The 27,986-nt window shown below is 45.5% G+C and overlaps 1 protein-coding gene across 2 annotated transcripts in view; it reads right to left on the minus strand.

Annotated features, from left to right (window-relative positions):
- The window catches only part of SLC7A2 (solute carrier family 7 member 2), a 64,346-nt gene extending 44,126 nt beyond the window's left edge, over nucleotides 1-20,220 (minus strand). The window contains exon 1 of one of the 2 annotated variants that reach the window (XM_074275709.1): nucleotides 19,857-20,220. The gene's annotated coding sequence lies outside the window, so the exon portion shown is untranslated. The remainder of the gene's footprint in view (nucleotides 1-19,856) is intronic. The other variant, XM_074275713.1, reaches the window with a different exon arrangement.
- Between the last annotated feature and the right edge of the window lie 7,766 nt (nucleotides 20,221-27,986).

Here is a 27,986-nt window from a genome sequence, read left to right on the forward strand (position 1 = left end):
GCTCTGGGTTTAGGGAGTTATCAGGAAAAAGTTGGGAGTCCATGAGGAAGAAAGTTAGGGGAGGAGCTTGGTGCTCCACCCTCCAGCCCTCCAATCAGAGGGGAGAGTAGCCAAACCTGAGTCATTCTTCCAGGTGAAGAGATTTCAAGTGATTGGCTGGGGTGAGGGAACCCCAGCGGGCGGAGATGTTCTCTGAAGGCAAAGTCAGGCAGAGCTCCTGATGGAAAATGGAGCCCTGGCCTGGAGGAGAGCATTATTTGTTAGCCATCAGTGGACATCCTCTGATGGGGACATGAGCTCCATGGCTCTAGTGTAGGTCTTCCGGAGGAAAAAAACTGGGAATAATTCTACTTCCCATTAACTGGAATTGGGGACATTTCCAAATGAAATAAGAGCCTGGAAAACAAGCTGAGGGTCACACAGTCGGAGCAATCTAGAAAAGAGCTAGGAAAAAACCTCACGTTTTACACAGGACAAGGAAAAGTCTTACACTTCATTGTACAGATTAGGAAACTGAGGACAGGGAATGAAAATATTTGTTCAAGAGACAAAAGTTTTTCCACTGACCCAAGATGACTTCATGTGGCAACTCCCAAACACTGGCCTTTCAGACCAAGCCATCCTAAGCCTCCTTTAGTCTTGGAGAAGCAGCAGAAGTGAGACCACAGTTCTAAGCAATCCCAATAGTCTTGGGCCAGAAAATGCCATTGGCATCCAGAAAAAGAACTATGGAGATAGAACGTGCTTTTTTCTTTCTGAGGCTGGGGCTAAGTGACTTGCCCAGGGTCCCACAGCTAGGAAGTGTTAAGTGTCTGAGATCAGATTTGAACTTGAGTCCTCCTGGTGCTCTCTCCACTGTGTCACCTAGCTGTCCCTGGAGATTGAATGTGAATCAACACATGCTGTGTTCACTTTTGTTGTTGTTGTTTTTTTTTTTCCTCTCCCATAGCTTTTCCTTTTTCTCTGATTTTTCTCTCCCAATATGGTTCATAAAGCATTGTGTATTAAAAATAAATAAAATGTTTAAAAAAGAAGTGAAACCACAGGAGGGCCCAAAGAAAAGTATCCTCATTCAGGTCCATCCCAAATAAGGAGCATGATAAGGTGCAAAGGGGTGAGATCGAAAGCCACGTGCAGGCTTGAGAACTGACACTATCCCTAAGTTCTGAGCATGTGTGACTTGTGGCAGGCCTCCTCACTGGGTCCTAGCTTTGCATAAAACGAGGGGGTTGGACGAGGTAGTACCTCTGGGTTCCTGGATCAGACACGAAGTCCTCAGCAGGTAAGCCCTTTATAGCCTGCCCAACTCTTCACCTCATCAATCCTGGTCCCTCTGGCCTGATTGCCTCTCCTTCTGCCCAAGACACTGATTCTGCTCTCTGGAGTGTTCTTTCTCTTCCTCCTCCTCCTCCTCTTCTTCTTCCTCCTCCTCCAATCCCCAGCTTCCTTCAAGACTCAGCTTAGGAATCACCTTTTTTTCTGCAAGACTTTTCCTGGTCCTGCCTCAGCCCAGCCACCAAAGTTCCCCTCTATGTGGTTTATATGTGCACTTTACACTATGGACATATGTGCATGTACACATATATAACACACCTATTTACATATGCATATGAATGCATATGCATACATTGTTGTGTGTGTACATACTCTCTCCTCACCTAGGAGTTGCAAGGCCCAGGAGCATAATAGGTGCGTCAGAGATGCTGGCTGGTTCAATAAACCTACAGTCCTATTAATCACCTATATTGTCAAACCTGGCCTGGCCAGGCTCATTGAATGACTTCCCTAAAGAGGAAGGCTCAAGCACCCTGAGGCAGGTTCCTGGCCCTGCCCCTCACTGGCTCCCTGACCCGAGATCTGAGTTTGCTCATCTCTCCTGTGGGGGTCACACTTGCATTCTCCCACCAGAGCCTTGGGTCCTGTACCTATCCCCACCCCCACCCCCACCTCCCAGGACCCTCTTATATGCCCCCCATACCTGCAGACAGCCAATGGTCTCTTCTCACCTTTGCATCTGGCTCCCCCGGAGCCCTACATGAGAGCTCTTAAATTGAATTATCTGTAGTAAATTAAAACACACCCAACGTCCTACTGTTGACTCCTCCAACTAGCCCTGTCTATCCTGGACTTTAAAACATCTGGCATTCATGGTTTTGCTCATTTTTCTGCATTCGAAACAGATCATGTTCTGTCAGCCACTGCAAATTCCTCCCTTTGTGTTTCCAGTTGCTGAGATTTTGGCTCGGCTGGGCTCAGTCCCTGATGGTTATCAGGCCGGGCCGGGCCCCTTTTCTACAAGCAGAACACATTCTACGGCCTCCCACCGGGTCTGGAAGGGGCTGGGGTGGCTCTGTTCGGTTCAGCTATAGTACTCGCTCTTGGTGTCTGTGTGCATCCTTGTTATTCCAAACAAATAAAAACGGGATCCAGTGGAAAGGTCTTGGGGCCTAACCAGCAAAATAAGCAGCCTGGGTTTGAATTCTAGTTGATAGCTTGGCGGTTTGGCATGGGACATTGGAAAGACCATGGGCTCTGCTATCTGAGAGCCCGATTCAAATCTCGCCTCTGATGCTTACTGCCTGTTTAACTTTGGACAGGCCAGTTCATCTCAGATCTTCAGTCTGCTCATCTGTGGAAGGACAGGATGGCATCAGATGACCATGAGATCTATTTTCAGCTCAAGGTCAATGACCCTCCTACTGGGATGACCTTGGGAGCTCACTCCCTTTCCCTGTAATTTTCCAAGGCGGGTAGAGTAGGGTGACTCCCAAAGGGTTGATGGTCCTCTACACTTATCCTCCTGCCTGATTCCTGGTTTGTGTTGAACATCAGCCAGCCTATTTACCCGGACCGTGAGTCTTGTCACCAGGTGGTTACCCTTCACATGAGTCACAAAGTCACCAGAAGAACAACAGCATTCAAATACTTGTTCATATATCAGCTAAAAAAAACAATTTGCCACCCGATCCTGAAACATTATCTATCCATCAATCCATCCATCTGTGTTTCTATGTGTCTATCATCTATACATTTTCTATCCATCTATCTACTTACCTATCTATCCATACATCACAATCCATCCAACCATTTATCTATCCATCTATCTATCCTCCCTCTGCTTTTGGATGGGAACCATTGTTCCCATAATTAGCCAGGTAAAGACCAACCCTAAAGTGACTGCCTGCAAGCCCAAGAGCATCGAAATGGCAGTGAGGTCTATAGAAGTACCCACATCCTAGAAACACAGTGCTGGCTGAGCAATGGAGACACCTAGATTCTGGTCCCCAAGTCTGCCACCAAGTGGTGGTGGGACACTGGGCTTCCATGCCCTCCTCTGGGAAAGGAGGTGATGGCTAAAGTTCCTTCCAGCTCTTAAACTTTGGTCCCATGAACCTATGAAAGAAACTTGAATTTGCTTCTTTATGAAAGACAAGAGTGACTACATCCTTTTAACTGTACTCTAAGATAGACATTTAAGGAAGATACCGACTGATTTCTATGTCTACCCAAAGTGCTCAGCAAGGGAGGGGGAGCCCAACACAGCAGCAGGTCCCATGACTCCTAGGGGCTACACTCAGGGCTCCCACCTCCAACACCACAATTCAAACACCTCCTATGCCAGCCAAGTGATAGAATGTTCCCTAGCACCTTCAGAGAGTCTATGTGGAAGGTCCCAGATCTCAAACCCAACCCTGAGAAAAATCTAGTGACCAAGAAAGCCCTTCATGTCAGTGAGCAATAAATAGTTTCATTTCTTTTCTTTTTTTTTCTTTTTATTAAAGCTTTTTATTTTTGAAACATATGCATGGATATATTTCTTAACATTAACCTTTTTTTAAAATTTCATTTATTTATAAATTTTTTGACATTATATATGCATGAGTAATTTTTTTTATAACATTATGCCTTGTATTCATTTTTCCAAATTATCCCCTCCCTCCCTCTACTCCCTCCCCTTGATGACAGGCAATCCCATACATTTTACATATGTTACAATATAACCTAGATACAATACATGTGTGTAAATCTTTTCTTTTTTTTAAGTGCAAAATCAGGGAAAGAAAATACTTGTTAGTTTAAAAAGGAAAGTTAAAGATAATTTCTTAAATGAAGAAGTAGGATGAGATGACTCTTAAAACCCTTTACCAGTTCTAAACCTGTTCTCCAGTGAGCTGAGAGAGTAGCTCATTGTATCTAAGTCCAGCTTGTCATAAAGGGAAACCTCCAAGAGGCACGTTTATGAGCTGGCAGCCCCTGAGCAAGAATGCATCCCTGAGGACACTGAAATATCCAGAAACATTTCTTCATCCCAGACCCCCTCCTCAGATCAAACACCTCTGCATTTGGCAATCGCCCCTCCAGTTTAAAGGTTCATCTGATGCAACGTGGCTTCATGATCAGAGCCCTGTTTCCTCATATCTCATTCCCAGCATCCTCTGCACAGGTTTAAGAAAGGTCACACTGCTACCCCCAGCACCCATCCCACCTTGCCCTCACGTGCCTATAGTATGGTTTCTGCCAGGCCAGAACAAAGCCCTGACTTACTCCAACCTGAAACGCCAAAAATGTGGAAGGAAAATGGCATTTAAGTGGCTGTAATCACCGGGGCAGGGAAGGCAACCTTCACCTGAGTCTAGTTCAGGGCTACGGGGGTTCCAAGGAACCAAGAGAGTAGGGTGGAGAACAGGGAGAAAGCAAGGCAGGAAGGTTTAGTAGACCAGCTTCCTCAGAGTCTCCTTTATGAGTAAGGGAAAGGAAGGTCCTAAATAGTTCAAAACTAGTTCTTCCCCCTTCTAGAGGGTTGTAAAGTTGATCCACCTGTGAGCGCAAGAAAAGGAAAGCTAAGAGAGATGGTGATGTGGTCTGAGCTACGCCATTAAGAAGCTTCAGATTCTTTGGACTCCCAGAAGTGATTCCTCTTCTAGCCTGCTCACAAGGGGCTAGGCTGGCTGATCCATCAAGATTCCTTCCCAGTCCCAGATTCATCTGGGGCTAAGGCACATTTCCTTCCCTTCAGAAATCCTCTGAGAAAAGAAAGATTTCTGGAAAATCTCTCAGGATAAGTGGTTTTGGAGCAGGCCAGCTGCCTGGGGCAACCTCCCCCTGACAGCTGTGAGTGTGTACTATTTCCCAGTCTCTTTCTGCCTCGCCACTTCCCGTCTCTCCTTCCATCACCCCCTTCCCCCATCTGTGCGCATTTATAGGATGGGAAACATACAGAGGGCTGCTCTGCCAGCCAGCCTGGTGGGAAAGCTCTACTGTGAGTGATCCAAAGACCGGCTGGGATGGAGAACTCATACCTGCCAGACACACATACATCCTATGTGAAACAGAGAAAGATGTGGCTCCGCTGGGGCAGTGAGAAGAGCAGGGTCCAAAAGCCCTGGCTGTATGGCCACTGACAATTAAGTCCCTTTTCTGAGCCTCAGTTTCCTCATCAGCAAAGTTGAGGATCGAGGCTAGATTATCTCTTACATTTATAGTTCTAAATCTAGAATCCTGTGAAATTCAGGTCTCTGAGTGGAAATGAATCTGCTCTCCTGATGAAAAGCCCAAAGTTTCCAACGCTTTGCTTTCCATCAATAACGTGCTTTTCAAGTTTCCTTCTTATTCTTGTCATCCAGATCGGAGGGTCACGAACGAGATCTCCACATATGTGCTGGGTGAGCCCCCAAAGCAGCAACCCCTGCTGAGCCCTCTCCCTTTCTTCTCTCTCCCCTCTCCAGACTTTGAGAATTGAGGTCACTATGTGCTGGTCCCATGTCCCTGTGCTTTGGTCTTGGCAATGAACATGGGAACATTTCTCCCTTTCCTGCTGTACATGAAGAAGTTTTTGCCATGATTGCAGGGGCAAGCCATTAGAAGGGTGACCAGCTGCTCCCGGGCAGACACACCCTAAGAAAATCATGGCTCCAAGGAGATGTATTCCCTTCCCTTGGAATCACCAGGTCCTATAACCAGTCCCAGAAGCCCGCTGCTGGATGGCATCTATCCTAGAAGGCAACTATCCCCTGACCAAGGGTCCCCCTCTGCCAGACACTGGATATAGAACCTTCCAGTCATTCCTTGAAGGGAGGACAGCTCACTACCTCCCAAGGAAGTCCATTCTACTTGAGACAGCACTAATTAGTTTTTCCCTTACATCAAGCCAAAATTGCTTCTTAATTTCTACCCACAGCTCCTTAATCTGTCCTTAGGGACTGCAGGAAGTACAGTTCCTCTTCTATGGGACAGCCTTTTCCCATACTTGAAGACAGTTAGTCACACCTTCAAATCAAATTGCCTCGTTCCCATATGGCATAGTCTCTCACCAGCCTGGTCTGTAAAAGGCCCACCATCTATTCAGGGAGAGAACTAGCATATGTAGTGGAAAAAACCACAAAATCACACACATGGTACAGAACCTGGCAGTGGGTCTTTGACTATTTTATATACTAGGAGTCTTGGAAGCTTGGATGTGACAGCTCCTTGCATTATAGGGGAAACAGGTTCAAAGAAGATACGGAAAAAGTCTCATAGCTACTAAATGGTGGGGCTGAAACCATGGTCTCAGTAACTCCCTACTCAGAGTTCTGCCATTATTGTCCTGCTTTATTTGAGTTAAATAAGATTTCTGTCTTCAAAACTGGAAAAAAAACAACTCTGTTTTTATATCTGCTCTGTTAGCCAAGTCCAGGATGTTTTTCTCTTCGATGAGAATCCATTATCACTAGTCACACCTCCCCTGAAAGGTTAAGCCTTGCCTTGGACAGCAGTAAGTACCTCTGTAAAAGTACACACTAGCCCGGCAAACAAGAGCAGAAGGTGTGAGAGGGACATTTGGTTCAATGAGCCCACCTTTGGCCAGGTTAGGCCAGTCTCCAAGGACGGGAAGTTGCATTGGTACAGATAGTTTTCTCACTTGAAGTTCTCTGTAGAGTTCAACCATAACACTGCCTTAACTCAATAAACAACAGGGGCTCACTATTACCTCCAGGCCTAAATACAAAATTCTCTGTTTGGCATTTAGAGATCTTCACCCCCTTCCCCTTCCTAATTTTCCAGTCTCCTTGTACCTTATTATTACATGTACTCTTTAATTCAGTAACACTAGCTTCCTAGCTGTTCAATGAATGAGAGCCTCTCAAACTCCATTTTCTCGGGTTATTTCCTATACCTGGCCACTCTCCCCCTTATGTCTTCCTCTTGGCTTCCTTCAAGTCTCAACTAAAATCCCATCTGTCAAAGGGAGCTCCACCCAAACACTCTAATGCCTTCTGTCCATTAATTTCCCCCCCCCCATTTATCTTATATATAGCTTACTTTACATTTATTTACATGTGTCTTCAACATTAGAATATAAGTTATTCCACCACAGAGACTTAGCACAGTGCCTGGCACATAGTAGGCACATAATAAATGTTTGTTCATTGACATAGAGATTAAGTTATAGATTCCCACACATACTTACAAGCTGTAAATAACACACTAATTGCATGTACTTCAACTCTTCCATCTGATACCAGCCGAAACTACCAAACACAGGGCAAATTCCTTCATTGCCTCAGTTTTATCAGCTGTCAAAATGAGTGTGGGACTGAGTTCCTTTCAGATTTAGACCTGGGATCTCAAGCTCTCTCTCCAGCATTTCAGCCTCCCTAGGACATTGAAGGATGCTCTAGGGCAGAGGTTCTCAAACTACGGCCCGTGGGCCAGATGCGGCCCGCTGAGGACGTAGATGTGGCCCACAGGGTTATGGCAAATGGGCTGAAGAACGGAGACAGAGTGAGAGCTTTTGTTTTTACTATAGTCCGGCCCTCCAACAGTCTGAGGGACAGTGAACTGGCCCCCTATTTAAAAAGTTTGAGGACCACTGCTTTAGGATCTTCTCTGAGCCATCTCAGCTCTCCCTCCAAGCACTCAAACTCTACTCTACCAGCTGCAAACTGCACCAGCTGCAGTCAGAGTGCTCTGCTTTTCAAACACGACGACACCTCAGGGTTCAGGAACTCAAGAAGGGGACTTCCCTTTGCTCAAAGACAGTCCAGAAGGACTCTCTGGCCACTGGCCCAGATTTTCCAAGAGCAGAATCAGTAACACATCCAACAAAGGATTTAAAATTTGGATCTCAATGGAGCTGTGGGTGGTGGGTGAGAGGATGAAAACCAGAAAGGGGATCTTTACTCTAAAGACCACATAGCTAGCAACCCCCTTCTCCCCCCATAGCATGACCAGCCGCAGTACCCTGAGTGGCCGGCAGCTGTCACCAGCACCCACATCGCTGGGCTCTGTGACCAGTTCTCCTTTCTAGACTTGGGGGTCTGGCTGTGGAGAGCTAAGAGACCAAGATCAGAGGGTCATAAATGATAGGGCTGCATGGGACCTGGAGAGGTGGGAAGGGCAGCTAGTCCAGCTGCTCAGCGTGCCAAGGAGATGTACAGGGGGTTGTCACAGGTTATACAAGCAAGCAGTCTGCCCAGACAACAACCCAGGTCCTTGTAAATCCAAAGTTCTGGCTGTGACCCCCTAAGTCCTCTAAGCCAAAGTTTCTTAAACTATGGACTACAACCCCCTATAGCATCATGTAACTCAATGTGGGGGTTGTGAAAAACTTGGCAAGAGTAAAAGGTACCAAATAATCCATCAAGATTTAATTTCTTATGCAAAAATAAACAAACACATCAAAATTAGTATGCAAATTTATTTTAATTTTTAATAACTGGCAAAATTATGTGTATCGTTTTAAAATAAATTTCTTTACAATTTATTATCAGTAAATGCTTGATTTTATAATACTGAGGTCATGTAAAAGTTTCTTAGGCAAAAAGGGTCTCAAGTAGAAAAAGTTTAAGAAGCCTTGCCCTAAACGAAGGGGAGAGAATCAGAGAAGAATGTCCTCTCCCCATTTCATTCCTGCCTTGAGAAAAAAGGAAAGGAGAAAAGGGGAAAGGAGGAGAGAAGAGAGGAGGAGAGGGGAGGGGAGGGAGGAGAAGGAAGGAAGGGAAAGGAAGGGAGGAGAAGGAATGGGAGAAGGGAGGCAAGGGGGGGAGGAGGCTAGGAAAGGGAAGAAAGGGGAGAGAAAAAGTGGGTTGTTACTATAATTATAATTATTATTATTAAAGAAGCAGTATCTGCAGCCCGGAATAGTAGACAGATTTGCCCAACTTCACACTTGAGACTGGACCAGAATTTGAACCAAATTTTCTGACCCTGGAGAGGGCAGCATGGTTGCCAGTACCCTGGGGCAGTGAGACGCTTTCCCTATTAGGCCCTGGGACCAGGCTCAGGAAAACATTTCAAGAAGCTACGAAAGTTTAATTTTAGAAGTGACCACACAGTGCCATGTTTGGCACTTCAAAGGCCTCAGTCAATAAGATGAGAATAATGTAAATAGGCTATCAATTATTCACCAGGATAAAATGCATTATCCACAAAAGTTTTATGCAAAGTCTGCTTTTTGTGTGTTTGGTTCATTGAACTAAGTGCAAACCATCTGTTACCTAACACCATCAGAGAAAGAAAAGATTCAAACATTGATATGAGACAGAAGAGATCATTGGAGTTAACCCGGGTTTATGGGGATGAAACACCATTTTTGGAAACTTAACCCTTAAAAAGACTTTGGAGAATGGATCGGGAGAGGGCTCAGATCTCCGTATCACTAGGTGAGGAAACACTGTCAATGCAGGTGGGCACCTTCTAGTCTTCCTCTTTGCAGGAACTGAGCCAAATTACTGGATGGGAAGCACCCATCCCAAAGGTGGGCCTTTTAATTGATTCCCCAAGCACAGAAACTAATTGTTGATTCCTTTCTTCTCCCCTGCCCCAATCAACTGCTTGCAAGATCTTCCCGACAAAAGTTTTGAAAACTGAGAATTATTTTTAAAAATAATCTAACCAGGGCCACCAGGTGGTGCAATGGATAGCGCACTAGCCTTGGAGTCAGGAGAAGCAGAGTTCAAATTCCATCTCAGATACTTGACCCCTATTATCTTTGTGACCCTGGGCAAGTCACTAAACCCCGTCTAGAAGAAACAACAACAAAATTATCTAACCCATAAAGAATAGCAGCTTTAACAAAAGGTCTCTGCTTATCAAAATCTAGACTATAGGTAGACCATGAGTTTCAAAACTCAGTCCTACCCAGCAACCAGCTGTGTTGAGAGAGATTGAAGGTCTCTGTGGTATTGGGAGACTCCGGCTGGATTCTGCTCTTAATCTATAAATCATCTAGAGGGTCAAGCTCAGGTCACCTTTGGAATAAGGTGTTTAATTCCCCCGTAGGCACCCCTTTTAGGGGGATTTTTACAAAACTTGGAGGACATCCAAGAGAAGACAAAAAGGACAGTAAAAATCCAGAATAAGGTTGGTTGAAGTACTAGACATGTTTAGTTGGGAGATATCCAAAGGGATCTAACTCTTCTACAGTATTTAGAGTATGGAATAGAGTATTTAGAATAAGATATTTGCCATCTCTAGAAGGTACCTCTGACTTTAAGTCTGATCCTCCTGCAATATCAAGATAGTGCTCTCTAGTTAGGAAGATCCCTCCCTTTGTTTCCTCATCTCTATAACGGGTGCGTAATGCTGTGTTGCTGAATTGCAGTTGAGGTAGCCAAGGGACTCTGCCCTCCATCTACCAGAAGTGTAAATTGCTCCCATAAGAGCCTCAATTTTCTGATGGCACAAAAACACTCTCAGTCATTTCCTCCCTTAGAAATGAAGCTACAAGTTTCAGGAAAGCTGAGTGGCTCAGGTGTTATTTTTGACAACTACAACTGAGCTCTGTCCCCACTCATAGCTGCTTTTCTGGAGCATACCCATGTGCTCACAATGGCTACACTGATAAATAATTCCACACACAAATCCTACTCCAGCATCAAGCTCTCCAGATCAGAGTGTACTATGCTCCCCCACCCCTTCCTCGTGGCTGAATCACAGATGTAAATATCCCAGATGGAGGCGTTTGAGCAACAAATGGGCCGTTACAGAACCACTCACCAACCAGGAAGGCAAATGGCCAAGAATTCCTACGATAAGAAGGCTCTTTTATAATATTCTTCCCCAACATTCCTGAGCATGTGCTTACCACATTGTAAACATGATGGGTAGAATCTCCCCAAAAGGCCCTGGATTCAAATCACAGTCACTTCCTAGGTGTGACTTTGGGAGAGGTTTGACTTGTATTACCTTCTCTTCAAATAGTAATTACTACTACTACTACTACTACTACTACTACTACTACTAATAATAATAATAATAATAATAATAATAATAATAATAATAATAACAACAATAATAATAATCTTATAACAAGGGTTGTGTTTTTCTTGCTTTGCTGTAGGGGGTGGGAGGAACAGAAGGCAGATCTTCATGTGAGTAAAACTGAATATAGTCTCTATGCTCTCCCTTCTTCTCTGCTCTGTGCTATGGAGAAGGACTCTCCTGATCACCCAGATAGGATACTTCCTCTCCTTCCCTCTTCATAGTATACTGCATTGGTTTAGTTATTTAAATGTTTGCTCTGTCCAGCAGAAAATAGGCTCAGTGAGGGCAAAGCTGTTTTACATTATTTCTTATCATTATCTTCAATACCAGCATCCCTGGTACTGAAGGCTCAAGAACAATGCTTTGGCACAGAGAAGGGACTTACTAATGACTGTTGAGTTTAACTAAGATTCTGAAGGGAAGAATGAAGTCAGAACAGGAGAGATAGATGGATTGAGTGGACTGATTGGAAGTCATAAAAGAAATGTTTTTAGGAGATGTACCCCAGGTCATTTTGTTGGATGATCACTAAGTACAGTGTGACCAGAAAGGAGAATTTCAGAATCCTACATTTAGGGTGTGGAACTTCTGAGTGACAGAGGGGTTTGCAGGCAAGATATGGAAGAAGGCAGAGATGAGAAGGGAGTTGAGAAACTGGCAAGTAAAAAAGATGGCCAGTAACTATCTTGATAAAGGAGGTAAAATGGGGGTGGGTAGAGGACAACAACTAAAATAAAGTCTGGCAGAAACAGCAGAGTGATGTGGATCTTAAAGGAAGCCATGTCAAGGAAAGGAAGGAGAGGAAAGATCTAAAAAGGCTTTGGGGGAGCAGGGAGCTTGCTAACCTCTGCCTGATCCATTAGCTAGGACACAAGAAGAAGAGGGTTCAATATTGGAGAGCATGACCAGGGATTAGATCTAGGTTTTCATGACTGTAAGATAAGAAGTAATGTAGGAGGAATGTTCACCTCAGTTTCTTTCACCCTCACTAAATTGGAGGGCACAGGACAATGGGGGGATAGGGGTGGAGTTGGGCTGAGCTAGCTTAGAATACAACAGAACCCATACTCAGGAAGCACCTGTTGAATACTGGTCTCTGTCCAAGGTGCTGAAAGATACATGGTCCAGATGGGGGAAGAGATGCTAAAGATCAGTAATACGTATGAGAACAGTACAGGCCACAACAGATAGGCAAACCAGAGTGCTAGGTGAGAATTGGGGGAGAATTGGATGAAATGGATGATAGTTGGGAAAAGACTATACAAGCTGGATTTGAGAGAAGAAAGAAAGAAAGAGGAAAGTTATCCTAAGTGATGGGGCAAGGCAGAGGGGAGAGCAAAGGACTATGTTGGAACTAAGGAGTAGTAGGATAGTATGGAGCAAGGCAGTTTGTCCAAATAACAGGGTTGTATATGAATCCAATTCCGGAAAGATTTGACTTGATCATTTGGCCCCAGAGGGCAGAACCAAGTTCAATGTGGGGAGGTTGTAGAAGACCAAATCTAGGCTTAAATAGTTTCCTAATAATGAGGCTATCCCCTAAGTGAATGGGTTATCTACCTCAATGAAGGGAAAAGTTGGATGACTACTTGTCTGATATGTGTTGAAAATTACTGATCAAGGATGGGCCTAAAGTTGGCTGCTAGAGAAGAAGTCCATTCCAAGTGGAAAATATCACTAAGAGGGCTAGAAAGGAAGTATAGTTATCATGCATAAAAGGTCCAATGTCCAACAGAGTAAGCAAACGAGGCAATCCTTTTTAAGTCTTAGTTGTTTTTCTTTGTATCTCTATGGTTTAGTTTAGGGTCTAGCACCTAGTAGGTTAATTAATAATAAATTGCCTTTTGACCAACTTCTTTCACCTCACACTGACATGTGATTGCCTAATTATAAGTTCTATCATGAAAAAGTCTGTTTAGAAATGAGTAGAAATGATTCGATCAACACCTCCAAAGCTCTGTAAAATTTTTTTGGGGGGCACTCCTATCACTTTATGATAACCAGCCCTCCATATCCCCATTTTGAAAGATGCTTCTTGAGGAGTTAGGGTCAATCAAAGGCATGTCCTGTAGCCAGTCCTATGATGACAAGATACAATTAGGGAATTAGGAAGATATTCCATAACTTTATGAGAATGTTGGCTAAAGAAAATGCTACCTGGCTTGCCTCTCTCATTTGGGGTTTAATGGAACTATCATCACCCAGGGAACTAGTTCAAAACTTATACAATAGGTTCATGAAATACTTTATTATAGTTTGCCAAGTAACAGTCCCTCCCCCCAGTGATTCAGATTGAAGCCCAGCTGGCCTTTTTATTTTGTTCCATTTTCATGGGCAAAACTTGCCAACAGGCCCAAGCTTTGCCTCTAAGTGGGCAGTTCTGGACCATCCACCCTTCAAGCCTTCCTGCTGTCTGTGCCTACCTCTCCCTTATTTTCTAAATACACATTTCCTGGATGGTTTCTTTCACCCCAGGTCATAGCTGGCAGGACTGAGTAGCTTCCTTCCTTGGGCCAGACCCATTTCTGCTGCCCTCTGGCAGCTTCAACAAGCATCTTTTGGATTCTTCTGGGATCATGGTGTTCTTTGATACACAGCCAGGCAAGCATCACCGGGAGAATACTGATGTACAAAAAAGGGGGAGAGGGGTAGTGTGTGTCAGGGAAAGCTCAGGCCTTGGATGAACCTTGGATCATATGCCCAACCCCAACCTGGATTAATCTATGTCATATGTAGGTTCAAAAAGAAAAAGGAAAAAGCCAAGGTGGTAAAAGTGCCAGGTGAAAGTTACAAACAGTCAAATGGCACAGTTTCTCAGTAAATATCTCTGGATAAAAAGTGTCAACACTGAAACAAAAGCAAGTCACGAGATAGAGAAATGAAGTAAGCTTCAAGGTCACTCGATAACTAATAATAGTAATAAGAATCTACCTTTCCATTGCAGTTTCAGGTTGTCAAAGTTCACAATCACCACAGCAACGAAAAGTATTATAATCCCCATTTTACAGATGAGGGAACTGAGGTTTAAGAAATTAAGTGACATGCCCAAGGTAAAACATGTGGTCAACTTCAAGGCAGGAAGCCTCCACATTCAGTATCTTTTGCTCCATATCTGTCCTTGGGATAGAGTTTTAGAAAGACCTAAGAGTTTGGGATATGTTGACCCATCCCTAAATGTGCTGTTACTTTCAAACAAAGCCTTTTCACATCTATGAGACCCTCTGCAACGGTCCCAGAAGAGGAAGCATGGAAGATTCTCATCTCAGCCCTTCCTCAGTGAAGTTAGTCCATTCTCTCCACCTTTATACCAGGACTAGTGGTTCTCTCAGTGAAGCTCCCACTCACTAACAACACTGCCTTTGGAGTCCAAGGTTCTGCATTCAAATTGTGACTGACCCTTCTTACAAGAGGAAGCTCATTTGTAAAATGAAGAGCTTGGACTGGGTAGCTGTTATGCTCAAGGCCTGGAATCCAATGAGTGCTTTCCCTAAAGCTTGCAGAGAAGACCAGGGAAATCCGGGCCCTACTTCTAAGAAGAATCAATATTGGGAAACATGGATTTATTTTAAAATAAATAAATAAGCTTATTCCATTTAGGAGTAACTGACACACTATTGATCTTTTAAAAGATTCTTTGACTTTAAAATAGGTTTCCCAAAGGTTTGACCAAAGTCAAAGATATTCCATCAGAAACACTGACAAGGAAACCAGAAACCAGGGGATAGGGGAGCATTAAAAATGGGCCAACCCAGTCTGTGGTTCTAAAGGATCCTGGGGTGTGCTTTGGGAAGCTGGCTGAATTTTACAGTCTCCCCAGAAGTTGGGGTACACAAGATCTCCAAGGGCAGGGTTTCCACTTACTCTAGGCTAAGAGCATACAGCAGGTACCTAATCAATACTCATTTGGTGAAATATACCAGGACAAAGGTTACTTACTATCCCCTAGTCCTGAGCCCCTTCCAGAAACATGGCAACATGTGGCAAGTCTACTGGACCAGCAGCTAGAATCTTCTCCTAGGCATCAGGTACTATATGTATCCCCAGAAGTGGGCACTACCATATGGACCTCCATACCCTGTTTGCCAAAACAAGAATCTAGGATGTGGTGTCAAAGGGCATGAGTACAAATGGTTATTTGCCATCTATGGTGCAGAGAAATTCTGGCTTTGGAATTAGGGGACCAGAATTTCACCCACATTTTCTATCTACTATATAGGTAGTCATTTCTACATTTCATCTTCTTCTATACTCCTATGAGTGCTTTATACTTCAGTTAAGGTCCCTTCTAATAGTCAATTTGTGGATCTAGGACTAATACAATTCAATTTCTTATCTAATCCAATCAATCAATAAACTTTTACTAACCAAGTATGTACCAGCCTCCATGCAAAGGATGGGGAATAACTAAAGAGGCAAAGAAAGTCCCTGCCCTCAAGGAGCTTATATTCTACTGGGAAGGAGAAAGATACAATATTAAGGCAAGTTAAAGAGTTTAAGCAATCCCTGAAAAGCAATAGGGAGCCATTCATGAGCAAAGCACCCACAAGGATTAGGATGGAAAAGAGGACTGACATTTAGTCAATCTCCAGCACAAATTAGTTTCCATAATGAGAAAATAAACACCCAAACCCACTGATTAGATGGGAAAATGCAAAATCTTAGGTCACTGGAAAATATATAGAAAAGTAGCCTTTCTTGAGGCAGACTGTACAACTTTGAGCACCATCACACACACACACACACACACACACACACACACACACACACACACACACACACACTCTGTAACCATGAGCTTGTTTCTCTGTTCTAACTGAAAGGAGCAAAAAGGAAAGAAATCCTTTGTTTCCCCAAAGTAGGAGTACAGTCTTTTCTTCCCCAAAGGGCCGGCCTGATTCCAAGGACTGGCAGTGCCAAAGAGAAACACAGCTCTCCAAGGAGACATCCCTCAGATGAGGCAAGCAAAGGAGGGAAGCTATGGGTCTTTCTATGGAATCCAAAGAGGAGAGTGCTCTGTTGATCTCTGTGCTGGTCAGCCTGAAGCTCTTCTACGGAACAGGTGGGACACAAGACCCACAGAAATCCCATTTCCTGTGAAGTCATAGTGCACTTCTGTTAATCTCTAATAATCACTGATTTTATTCAAGGAAAAGCAGGACAGCCTCTGACCCAGCTCTAGTCTAACCAAAAGGTCCAATGAAGATTAGGGCTCCTTCCACCAGCCAGGGAAAGAAGCTGATGGGTCGAGGAATGAAGAGCTCTGTTTGTGCTTATTTTGTACTTGACTTAGGAAAGATAGGAAGCTTTATTTTGATTTAGCCCTAGCCCTTTGGTCTAAAGTCTGAAATGCAAAAGGCAAACAGGGTTGTGATAGCTGTTTTCCCAAGGAGTGTCCACAGAAGAACTGACCCTAACCTTTTAAGCCCTTGGCCCTTTTGCCCAACAGAAGAGGCCTCTCGTGATGTCATTGGCAAAGGGACTCCCAGGTGAGGAAATTTCCTCTTCCAAGGCAGATTGGAACCTTCTCTGCAAATTAGCTTTAGAAAATAACAGAGAAATGACTTGCTTAGTGTCACACAGCTAGTATCTGAGACCAGATTGAACTTCTTGACTCCAGGCCCAGGGTTCTAACCACTGCACCACCTATCTGCCTTCTATCACTACATCAAGCTGTCAAATTACACTGTCAGCTCGTTGAGGGCAGACATGGCTTTTGCCTTCTTTGCATCCCCAGTGCCTACCGCAATAGGTGGTTGGATGATGGTCTGACTAACAGAACTGGGCCTAGGGAGGCTGTACAAGTTCAAATCTTGGGTGGGATAGTCACTGGTTGTCTGACCCTGGACAATCACCTCCAAGAAGAGGATATTTGCAAAGGGTGAGGGGCAAACTGGGGACCTACCTTCCATGGTTGTTGTGAAGATCAAATAAGACCTATAATAGGCATCTGTAAATGCTACTCTCCCTTACTCACATCAAGTCTGAGGGATTCTCCTAGAGCTTATACCATTCCTGGCTGGAAAATATTAGCAATTTCTGATGGCTGGGGGTGGGGAAAGGGAAAGGAACATTTCTTGCTGGCTGCTTCTTCAGCTTGGGCAGACTAGGAAGGACAGAAAGGATCCAGTCCAAAGTTTGGACATCTGAAATGGGCAAGGACATACATAGCTGAACTTTCTCCTCTTTACCATTTGGCACCAAAGTGATGCTGGATTCCACCCCACCCCCAACATTTAGATCCTGGATGCAGGATGCAGCAGCAGCAGCTGGATGAAGAAATCTGCACCTGTCGGATCAAATGCTTGGTATCCCAGGGGCAACAGTAACAACCTTTAGCAAGCCCTGCCTGGTATGTGTGTCCAGGGTAAGTGGGGAACTCAATATCAAGGAAGAAAGAAGCAAAGGTTATATTAGAGCCTGAAAAGAGGGCTTTAGGCTAGAAAGGAGTAGAGGCAAATGAGTCCAAATCCCTCCAAAGAGAGGAGTAAAATAAGACAAGATTCATCTTCCAGAGTTCAAATCCAGCCCCAAACGCTTGCTTGCTATATGACCCTGCACAAGCCACTTTGACTCTGTTTCTCAGTTTCTTCATCTGTAAAATGATTTGGAAAAGGAAATGATAAACTAGTATCTTCATCAAGAAAACTACAAATTGGATCTTGAAGATTCAGACATGATTGAGCATGACTGAAACAAGTGAACCACAGCTATAGCAAATAACTTGTCCAAAGATATATAGCTAGTAAGAGTCTGGAGATAAAACCCAGGTCCAAAGCTCTCTTATACCACCTTTTTTTCTCTATGAAGTTAGAAATCCAGTGGGGGTGGGAGAGGAGAAAGTCCCTATGAAAGAGGTCTGTCAGAGAAGGCTGTTCTACAAAAGGGCATTTCTTAGTGAACCCCAGTACAACTAATTAAGTGAAAGAGAGTCCAATGGCTCTTTCTAGCCAGTGGTCCCCTAAACCTCACTAAAAAATCTCATGGCAGGACAGTGCCCACTCACAACCAAGGATGCCCAATCCAATCATGTCTACTTAGCTGTTAGGAATGGTTTCTTAAATCTGCCCTATTGTAACTCCTACCACTGCCAGCCCTTACTGTTTCCAAGCTCCAATTCTCTTTAAAAAACAAAAACAAAAATAAAAAACCCTTTTTTAAAAAAAATTTCAAAACGTATGCATAGATCATTTTCAACATTCACCCTTGAAAAATCTTGTGTTCCAAATTTTTCTCCCTCCTTTCCCCCCATTAACCTATATCCAATATATGTTAAACTACATACTTCCACAATTATCGTCTGCACAAGAAAAATCAGATCAACAGGGGGAAAATGAGAAAGAAAACAAAGGGCAGACGGACAACAATGAAAATACTGTATTGTGATCCACACTCAGTCCCCACAATCCTCTCTGTGGATGCAGATGCTCTCTCCATCACAAGACCCTTGGAACTGCAAGCCCCAATTCTCAATGGCCCTGGAAGCACTCCGGCTCTGTTGGATGCACCAGCCCCTTCCATGTCTCCCCAGTGTCATCTGTCCAAGGGGCTCTTCAAACTCTAAAGTTTCCGGCTCTCCAAAGCCCCTTTAGATCCTGGGCATGATTCTGAGGCAGACAGAGAGGAGGAAACGAGCCTCCAGGAGGCTGGGCTTTCCAGTAGTAGAACCTCCTTTAGCCTGACAGCCCTTGAGGATTCTGAGCTTGATTTCTTCCAAATTCTACCTTCCCCCAAACCAAGCACAAGTTTCTGTTCGGACTCTGCGGGTACTTACTCACTGTTTAGCGTTTACTGTGCCTGGAATCCCAAACAGGGATGGAGACAACTGGTCTATTAATTTCAATCCAGGTATCAACCCATGGGAAGGGCGTCTAGCCTTCTCCATTCGAGCTCCCTTTCCCCTGGCTGTAACAGCGAGAAAAGTCCCTACTTCAACACTGTTAGTCCCCGGGATAGTAGTCGCACCCCTGAAAGTTGCGGGGTTCTGTGATACACAGAGAGCTCCAGCAGGGAAGAGGCAGAGGAATTCTTGGTTTCCACTGTCCCCAGCAGGTGCTTAATCGATACACGGGGACTGACGGATCTACGGCTGCTTGGAAGCTCTAAGGAGTCTAGTCTAGCTCCTTCCACTTACAGATAAAGAAACTGAGGCACCCGGAGGGGCAGTGACGTGTGTGCGAAGAAAAGAGCGTGGATTTGAACTCAGGCGCGGCCACTGGGACGAACTCTCTCCGCGCCTCCGAGGATTCTCAGCGGGAACCCCGAGGCCCTCCGGACTCCTTTCCCCCTAAAACCAGGCCCTCCCTGCATGCATCGTGCCCCGAGGGAATGGACCCCTGCCTGCCAGCTCGGGAGAGGGGCTCCCGCCTCCCACCCCAGCCTAGCCGAGCCCAAGGCTATATTTAACCAGCGGCGCCCGGGAGCCGCGGGGACGGAGCAGGGAGGGGAGGGAAGCGAGGGGACTGGCCCAGGTTCCAGGGTAGCCCCCTCCCGGGAGCAGTGGGGCAGACCGTCCCCCGCACCCCCTCCAGCGGCGCGCGCTCACAGTCCTCCGGCCCTGCCGCCCCCGGCTCGAGCTCGATCTTCCCTCTCCTTAGTTCGGCCAGACTCACCTAACTACCGCCCGCTCCAGGCAGCTCGTGGTCCCTGCCTCCTCCCTGGCTGGCTGGCTGCCCCGGGCCGGAGCGCTGGAAGCAGAAGCTGGAGGAGAGGCGAGGAGAGGACGGACGGACGGACAGACCGCGGCCGGGCCGGCTGACTGGCAGTGCGGCCCGAGGGCTGGAGGGCGGGTGCTTAAGTGTGCGCGAGGCCTCGGCGCCGGCGTGGGGCTCAGGCCAGCGGGTGGGCGAGATCCAGGGAACCATTGGGGGTGGGGGGGGAGGGGGCGGGGACGAACCGGCCATAGGCTGGGCCCGAAAGAACCCTGCACTCGGCCCCACCCCCCGCTTTCCCTAAGAACCCCGTTCCTGGTGCCCCGCCCCAGGGAGGAAAAGCCACCCCCCCCATACTTACTCCTCCTCCGCTCTCCCACTTGTCTGGGGACACCCCCTCCCAACCCCTGCCGCTGCCTCCTGGAGCTCAGTTTGCTCTAGCCCTGGGCTGGTGGGAATAGGAGTCCAATATCCCCTGTCCACCTCAGCCTGGGGGCCCGCAGCTCCCCAGCCCGCAGGGGCTGAGGGGAGGGCTGCCCTTCCGGGATCCTCGGGTTTAGAGCCGGGCCCATCTTAGAGATGCGCTGAATTTCCCTCATCCCCTCGATTGGTCTCATCCAAAGATCTGGAGCCCCGTCTGGAAAGGGGGGAACCCTGGCGTCAGAGCTTTGGCCACTCTGCCGGGCATCTCTGGCAAACCTGGCCCAGGGGAGCCCAGCTCATCTCAGCACACACCCCCTTAGACATTTCGCAGGGGAGGGGAGGGGGAGGCATGTCTGAGGGAGAGGCCTTGCCTGAAGAGTTGCTATGTGGAGAAGGGAGCCCACGCCCTTGGGGATGGCTTCCCCTAGTCCCGCCCCACCCCACCCCACCCCCAAAACAGGGCTCCTTTCTTTCTGGCTCCGGTGGGACAGTCACTCTTGATGCCCAAAATGAGTGATGGTCAGACATTCCGCCGCAGCCTGTGAAGTCCCCGGCCGCCTCTGCTCCTGACTCCCTCTACAAACCTTGGACTCCTCCCTTCTTTCTGGCCCTCACTTTGATCAAGTCACAGAATCCCAGAATCAGGGAGTGACATGGGACGTCATCGATCTCCCCGTTCAACCCCCAAACAGGGGAAAAAATCCCTACTATAGCATAACTGGACAAATGGGAATCCAGGCTTCCAAAAGGAGGGAACCTGCCACCTCCCCAGACAGCCCAGGCTACTTGCTGACAGCTCCAGTAGTCAGGAAGCGTTTCTTGGCCTTTTTCAGCTTCCTGCTACTGCTCCTGGTTCTGTTCTCCAAAGCCAAATTCAAGAAGCCTAGCCTCATGAGTATCCCTCCCCCCACAGCCCCTCATGCAGTGGAGCCCGAGGTCCCATTCCCCTTCCATCTTCTCTATACTGTATGCAAGCCCAGTGTCCTTCCAGCTATTCAGGGTCACCCTGAGCTGTGGCACCCTGATCTGAAGGCATTGCTCCAGGTGAGCTCTGAGGAGAACAGACTACAGTGGCAGCACTGTCTCCCTCTGCTTGGAGGGCTTGGCCCCTCTTCCCGCAACCCAGATTTCCTGAACTTTTTTCCACTGCCTCCTAACAGGAGGGGATCGGTCCTTGAGCATGCAATCCAATCAATTCCCAGATCTTTTTTCAGACACCCCCTGACTAACCAGCCCCCTCGAATCTGTATATGTAATTTTTTAAAACCCAGAAGTATGACTTTTTACATTGAGCCCAGCTAGCCAAACCTTTTCTTCCAGAGATCTGTTTTATTAACCAATCCCAAGCTCAGAGGGAGGGGCTGGAAATTTGCTGGATCTCTCCAGAGGGCAAACGATGAAAAGGGGTTCAATGACTGTGGGTAAGAAAGAAAGTAAACTGCTTATGAGAGAAGCAGTTTCATCCTTTGGGGATACAGTTTCATCCTTTGGGTTACAGCTTGGAGTTTTGTAGCTTTGTGGGCTACTGAAGCAGCAGCCTTCCAAGACAGAATGGAAATAGGTACCAGTCCGCCTCCCTTCAGTTTTACCCCATAGGACAAAATGGGGTTCCTGCTTGAAATCCTTCAACACCATCTCATCTTTCCTTTGCCTCCTGAATCTCTGGGGCAGCGCAACTGTCAAGCACTGAGTAATCCATGTATAGAACTCATTGATCTTTGAGGCTTATCGTAAACTATAAGTGCTGGCTATGCTTTCAAAACTACCTTACTTGCAAAGGAGCTTCCTCCATGTTTCTGCTTTAGAATCCACTCTGACTGATTACCTACTCACAGTGCTTACCACAAAATCATTTCCTGTTCCAACAAATTAGGATTTCCTAGATCATATTGTGTCTGCCAGACTACTGAGCTCATCATTCCTCCTTCACAGGATGAGGAGACTCAGAGAGATAACGTCCAGACTCCCAGATCTATAAATTTGGCATCTCCAGTGAGCAGCACTCTTAGCTTTGTTAGCTTAGCTTAGTTAATGGCTCTCCCTTCTGCTGGTCCCTCCTGAAAGCACTTCATCCAGATCCCTTATAAGTCCAAGGGTACCTTTTGTGGCTTTGAGCATCCTTCACATAAACTCATTCACCCAAAATATCAGGACAATGAAAGCATTGATCTGGGAATCAGAAGACTTGGATTTCAGGCCCAGCTCCTCTTTGCCATGATTCCTTGAACACACCGTTCTTCCTGATCTCTTGAAAATGGCTCTCTTGTTCCTGATCTCCCTGTGAGATTTATTTCATTTGACCATTTATTTGTGCTTCCTAGGATCTGGGAGTGTTACGTGCTAACCTGTGGATATGAAGACACAAAGGTGAGTGAAACTTTGCTCTATAGGTCTTACATTCTACACTAAGATCCCATTAAGATGTGGGGATAGTGGTCAGTTTGGAAAGGCATCCTGAGATCATATAGTGAGGGGCTTTCAAGGCCACACATTTCCATCTGACTTGATCAGTCGAGGAAAGCTACTGAAGCTTCCAGCCAAGGTAGTAATGCATTGCTTGGTTCTCCTTGAAGTGCTCCACAAACTTGAGACCCATTATTTCCATGGTTCTCTGGGCAAGGGCAGCTTGAAAATGTCTCTGTGACATTTCATGGCATTGCAAAAAAGAGCCCTGTCCATTGAAATCAGACAAATATTCACCCAAAAGGGTGCTGTTTGTATATTGACCACATCTTTATGAAATATAGGATGATCATTTTTTTGATATGAGGAATAAGGTGACATGTGTGGAAATTTCACAATGGAGGTCACACAGACTGGACTATGGTTGACTTTAGAAATATCTGATAAGATATAGTGCTAATTACTTGTAGCTTATTTTCATCCCATAGGGGAAACAGAGACACTGAATTTAATAGTTCCCTGCTTATTCATCTCTCTCTTCCTGAGCAGACCTCACCTACCTGTAATTCTCCATTTTTCATCATTTTCAACATGAAAAAATGGCCTCTTCTCCTATAGCTCCCATCACTTTTTTTTTTTGCTAGCAACCAGTTCCTCCTTGCATATGGGAATAGTTGTGCAGAACAGTCCAAAAAGAACATCATTTCTATTTAAACCTTTTCTTGATTCTCAACCACCACCAAACACTCAGCACTCTGCTTCCCATTCACTTGGATATCCCCCCTGAATATACCTTTATCTCCTCTGACCATCCCCTCCTTTTCTTTCCATAGCTAACAAAGATTTGGCTAAAGTGTGTACTATTTTTTTCATAGAGAAAAGAGTTATTGCTTTGAGGTTATTGCTGTTCCCTTGGCAAAAAAAGAAAAAAAAGAAAGAAACATTCTTTAGGTCTTGTATGTGGATGGGTAAGAATATTGTATCCTGTATCTGCCTTGGTCCTAGGTTTTGTGGTCACAGGATTCACTGAAATACCCATTATGACTATCTTTTAATGGGAATGATTTAGAAATTCAAAGCCTACAGAAAGACCAAGAGCGACTGGACACATTCAGTGTGTGTGTGTGTGTGTGTGTGTGTGTGTGTGTGTGTGTGTGTGTGAAAGCTATGTAAGCAAATTGGGCAGAAACCTACCTGTGCTCACAGGTGCAAGATTCCATAACTTCTTCCAAACCCCTGAAGTACTTTAATTTGCCTATCCCAGATGCAAACCCTGAATGAACAGGAGCCCCAGAGGGGGATGATTCACTCTTAGCTGCAGCTTCTAATGTTAGATTCTCATTCCATATAAACAACCTGGGGTTTTGGCCCTACCAGGTAGAAGTTTACTAGACTTCCCTGTTCCCAAACCACCAACAGCTGCAGTTCAAAACCTTGGCGTCACCTTGGATTCTTTCCCACCTCATCCTTCCTTACTTCCTTATTTCTGTCAAGAGCAGCTCATCCTTCCAGTCAGCCAGTCATTCTCAATTACAGATTTGCTATCTCTTGTCTGAATCCGCTTCTCTCTGTTGCTTCAGCCACACCTTGTCCTGTCTCATCTAGATGGTGGCAGTTTCCCTTTCTCCCCGGTCTCCCTTCATTTCATCTCTCCTCTCCACAGTCTCAGCTCCAAATAGCTGCCCACCCAACTTTCTGAAAGTGCAGGTCCCCTCAAGTCACTTCTCTACTTTAGAAGCTTGAATGGTGTCTCCCAATCACCTCTAGGATACAATAACGAAGGGCATTTAAAGACTACTTTTATTGATTGCTATCTCCCCTCAATCATTGAATGGGTATGGCCTCCATCAAACCTAGACCTGTTAAAGAAGACTTTTGCTTAAAAAGGCCATAGATAATATCTATGAGCCTTTGTGCCTCCCCATTTTCAGCCCAAATCATTGTATGTATATTATATTAATTTTATATTATGCTCACTGTGTGGTCCTGAGTGTCCAAATATATATGGGATGCAATTAGGGTTAAGTGATTTACCTAGGATTACATAGCCAATAAGTATTAAGTATCTGAGATCTGATTTGAACTCAGATCCTCCTGATTCTAGTATTGATGCTCTATCCACTGCACTCCCCCTAGCTGCCCCTGTATTTATTTTGTAGATAACTCTAGCTTTGAGGTTGGAGATGTCTCCTGCCCTCAATTTCTATCTTTTGCACCGAGTCCAGTGTCTGATTCAGGATATTCATTTAATAAATGTTTATTGTTTGATTATTTGGTTGATTTCCTTCTCCTTAGCTCCTTATTGATAGAAGCTGGTAAAGTGGGAAAGCTGCCTTAGAATCTTCTCTAACACTACTTGTGTGGCCATGATTACCTGTGAAATGGAGATACAAAGTATTTTTCCAATCACATTTCCAGGAAGGATGCTTTGGGGAGAAAAATGATGTTAGGGGAGTCATGGAATAGTGTGGTAACTGAGTAGGCTGGGACTCACAAAGAGAAGTTAGTGGCTTTGGGGAGTTGAGAAGATCCCCTTACTTCTGCTCTGGTCACAGCACAGCTGGAGTATGTGAATGTGTTGGATTCAGTTCTTGGGCTTGCAGTGAAGCTCGGAGGAGGAAGGCCAAGATGGCGGAGGATCTTGTGTCCTTTTCATGGAAGAATGAGTTGAAGGAATGGAGGGACAATGAGAGCTATCTTTTAGTATATAAAGGACTGCCATGAGTAAAAGTCAAGTCAAGAAGCCACTTGGTAAGCACCTACTATGTACCAGGCACTGTACCAAGTGCCGAGGATACAGAGAAAGGCAAAAATCAGTCCCTGCCCTTGGTCTAATGGAAGAAATAACATGCAACCAACTACATACAAATGAGATGTATATGGAAATAATCAACATGTGGAAAACACTAGGATTGAAGAAGGGGGATTTTAGCTGACATTCGAGGGAAGACAGGAGATGGAGGATTCCCTCACTGTCTGGGAGTGGGGGAAAATCCAAGGCAGCCAGAGAAAATGTTTGACTTGACTAGGACTAAAGGACCTGGGAGATCTTCCTAAATCTGTGCTCTGATTTTCTTCACAGCCATCCTAGAAAGAAGGCTGAATCTCTGCACTTCTTGTCCATATTCCCTTGATACCTGGGGCATTTGTGGAGACCTTATGTCTCCTCTTGCCAGGACACTGTCTTATCTGTCCTTACTCTCAGGCCTCCACAGCCTGTATCTCATTTCATACATGTCAGGTTTGATTGTTCAATTTAAGGCCATTATGGGATTGGAGAGAGCCAACAGAATGATATTGGGTCTATCCAACTTCACACCTTCCTGGCTTGTCCTCTAGGTCATTTCCTATGGCCAAGGCTGGGTCTAAAGCTGTATGAACTACCTCTCCATTCTCTTCTATTCAGTTTTGTCCTAAGTGGAGGGGGGAGAGGGGAAGAATTAGACAAAATGGAAGATACTTTATGCAGTATTTTAAACCCTTATACAATCAAGCACTCAGCAAACATTTATTAAGTGCCTACCACATGCCGAGCACCAAATAACCCTATTTATCTAAGCAGAACAGTGAGCGGAAATCAGAGAAATTCTACAGATTAGAATATGCCGAAGAATACACAATTCCAGGAAGAGCTCTTCAGCCCTGGGAGAAAACCAAATGCTCTCTTAGAGGAGAATCCTAATGCCATTGGCTCAAGCCCCCTCCACTGTATTCCTGCTAATATCAATCATCCAAGTATCTCTTCATTATCATCTCCTTCATATCATAGATGAGTTACTATTTTCTTGATATCAGAGATACACAATTAACCGCCATTCCTTTTAACAAAGGGATATTTAACAAAAAGATATCATAAAGTACAAACGAATACGTCCTTCCCCCTCCCAACTCTTTCCTCTATAATTTCGGTCCCTCCATAGAGAGTAGTTGCTACACAAATCCGCACCAGAGTGTGCTTCCTGGAAGCAGCGGACCCCATAAAGGCCATTGGCTTAGTGATGGGCGGCATCCCAGCTGCCCAGGCGCCCTGTCGCTTGTCTGGGCCAAGCAGGTTTCCCCTCATGGCTGACTCCTTTCCAGGCTCTGACACAGATGGGAGTCTCCAAACCCTGCCCAACTCACAAGGCCTTTCAGAGACCCTGTAATATCTAACACTTGCCACGAGATGGCACTGTCTCCTACCTAGAACACATGGCCAGCCCTAAAAGGGATGTATTTTAGTGTTTTTCTTTGTGTTTCTCTCTGTCCGTCTCTATCTCTCTGTCTCTCTGTCAGTCTCTTTCTGTCTCTGTGGGTATGTCTCTTTTTCTTTCTCCATCTCACTGTCTCTGTCTCAGTCTTTGTTTCTCTCTCTCTATTTCTCTTTCTCTTTGTTCTCTCTCCTTTCTCACTTTCTGCATCCCTCATCTCCCTTTATCTCTCTGTCTCTGTGTGTCTCTGTCTCTCTCTTTTGTCTCTTTGTATGTCTCTTTCTGTGTCACTCTCCTCTGTCTCTGGCTTTCTTCTCTCTCTCTGTCTCTCTCTCTCTCAATTCTCTCCTCTCTATGTGTATGTCTCTCTGTCTCTGCCTCTGTCTGTCTCTGTGTATGTGTCTCTATCTGTCTCTGTCTCCTCTGTCTCTCTTCTCTCTCCTCTATCTCTGTACCTTCTCCTTATCTCTGTCTCTCTCCTCTGTCTCTCCTTCCCTCTATTTCCCTCTCTATGTATGTGTCTCTGTCTCTGCCTCTGTGTGTCTGAATCTCTGTGTCTCTGTGTCTTTCTATCTCTCAGTCTCTCTCTCCTGTGTCTGTCTCTCTTCTCTCTCCTCTGTCTCTCTCTTCTGTGTCTGTCTTTTTTCTCTCTCACTCTGTCTCTCTGTCTTTCTCTTTTTTTCTCTCTCTCCTTCATATATGTTTCTTACATGATAATGAAAGACTATTGAAGTCTGTAATAAACAATGCATCAGGAAGGGGAGATTGGTTGGCTCACCTGTGGCTGAATCTGGGTTCTACTGCTCAACAACCATATTTTCAACTTACCAAACACTCTCTAATTTTACGCTTTGCCATATGTCCAGACTCTACCACTGGCTGGGGGACTAGGACACTTGTCTTCTCTCAGGAAGTCCTTCAGCTTCTGGGCTCCTGATTGCTACCCTGGGCTCTAGTCCGGGAAACCTGGGTTCTGCAGAAGGGGCTCAGCCCCTTTCCCTTATGCTCTGGCTCTTTCTAGCCCCAGTCTGGAGGCCTGGGAGAAATGACTCACAGCTAAGGTTTCACTCATGTC

The sequence above is a fragment of the Sminthopsis crassicaudata genome, chromosome 6, assembly GCF_048593235.1.
Source record: "Sminthopsis crassicaudata isolate SCR6 chromosome 6, ASM4859323v1, whole genome shotgun sequence".
Classification (NCBI taxonomy): Eukaryota; Metazoa; Chordata; class Mammalia; order Dasyuromorphia; family Dasyuridae; genus Sminthopsis; species Sminthopsis crassicaudata.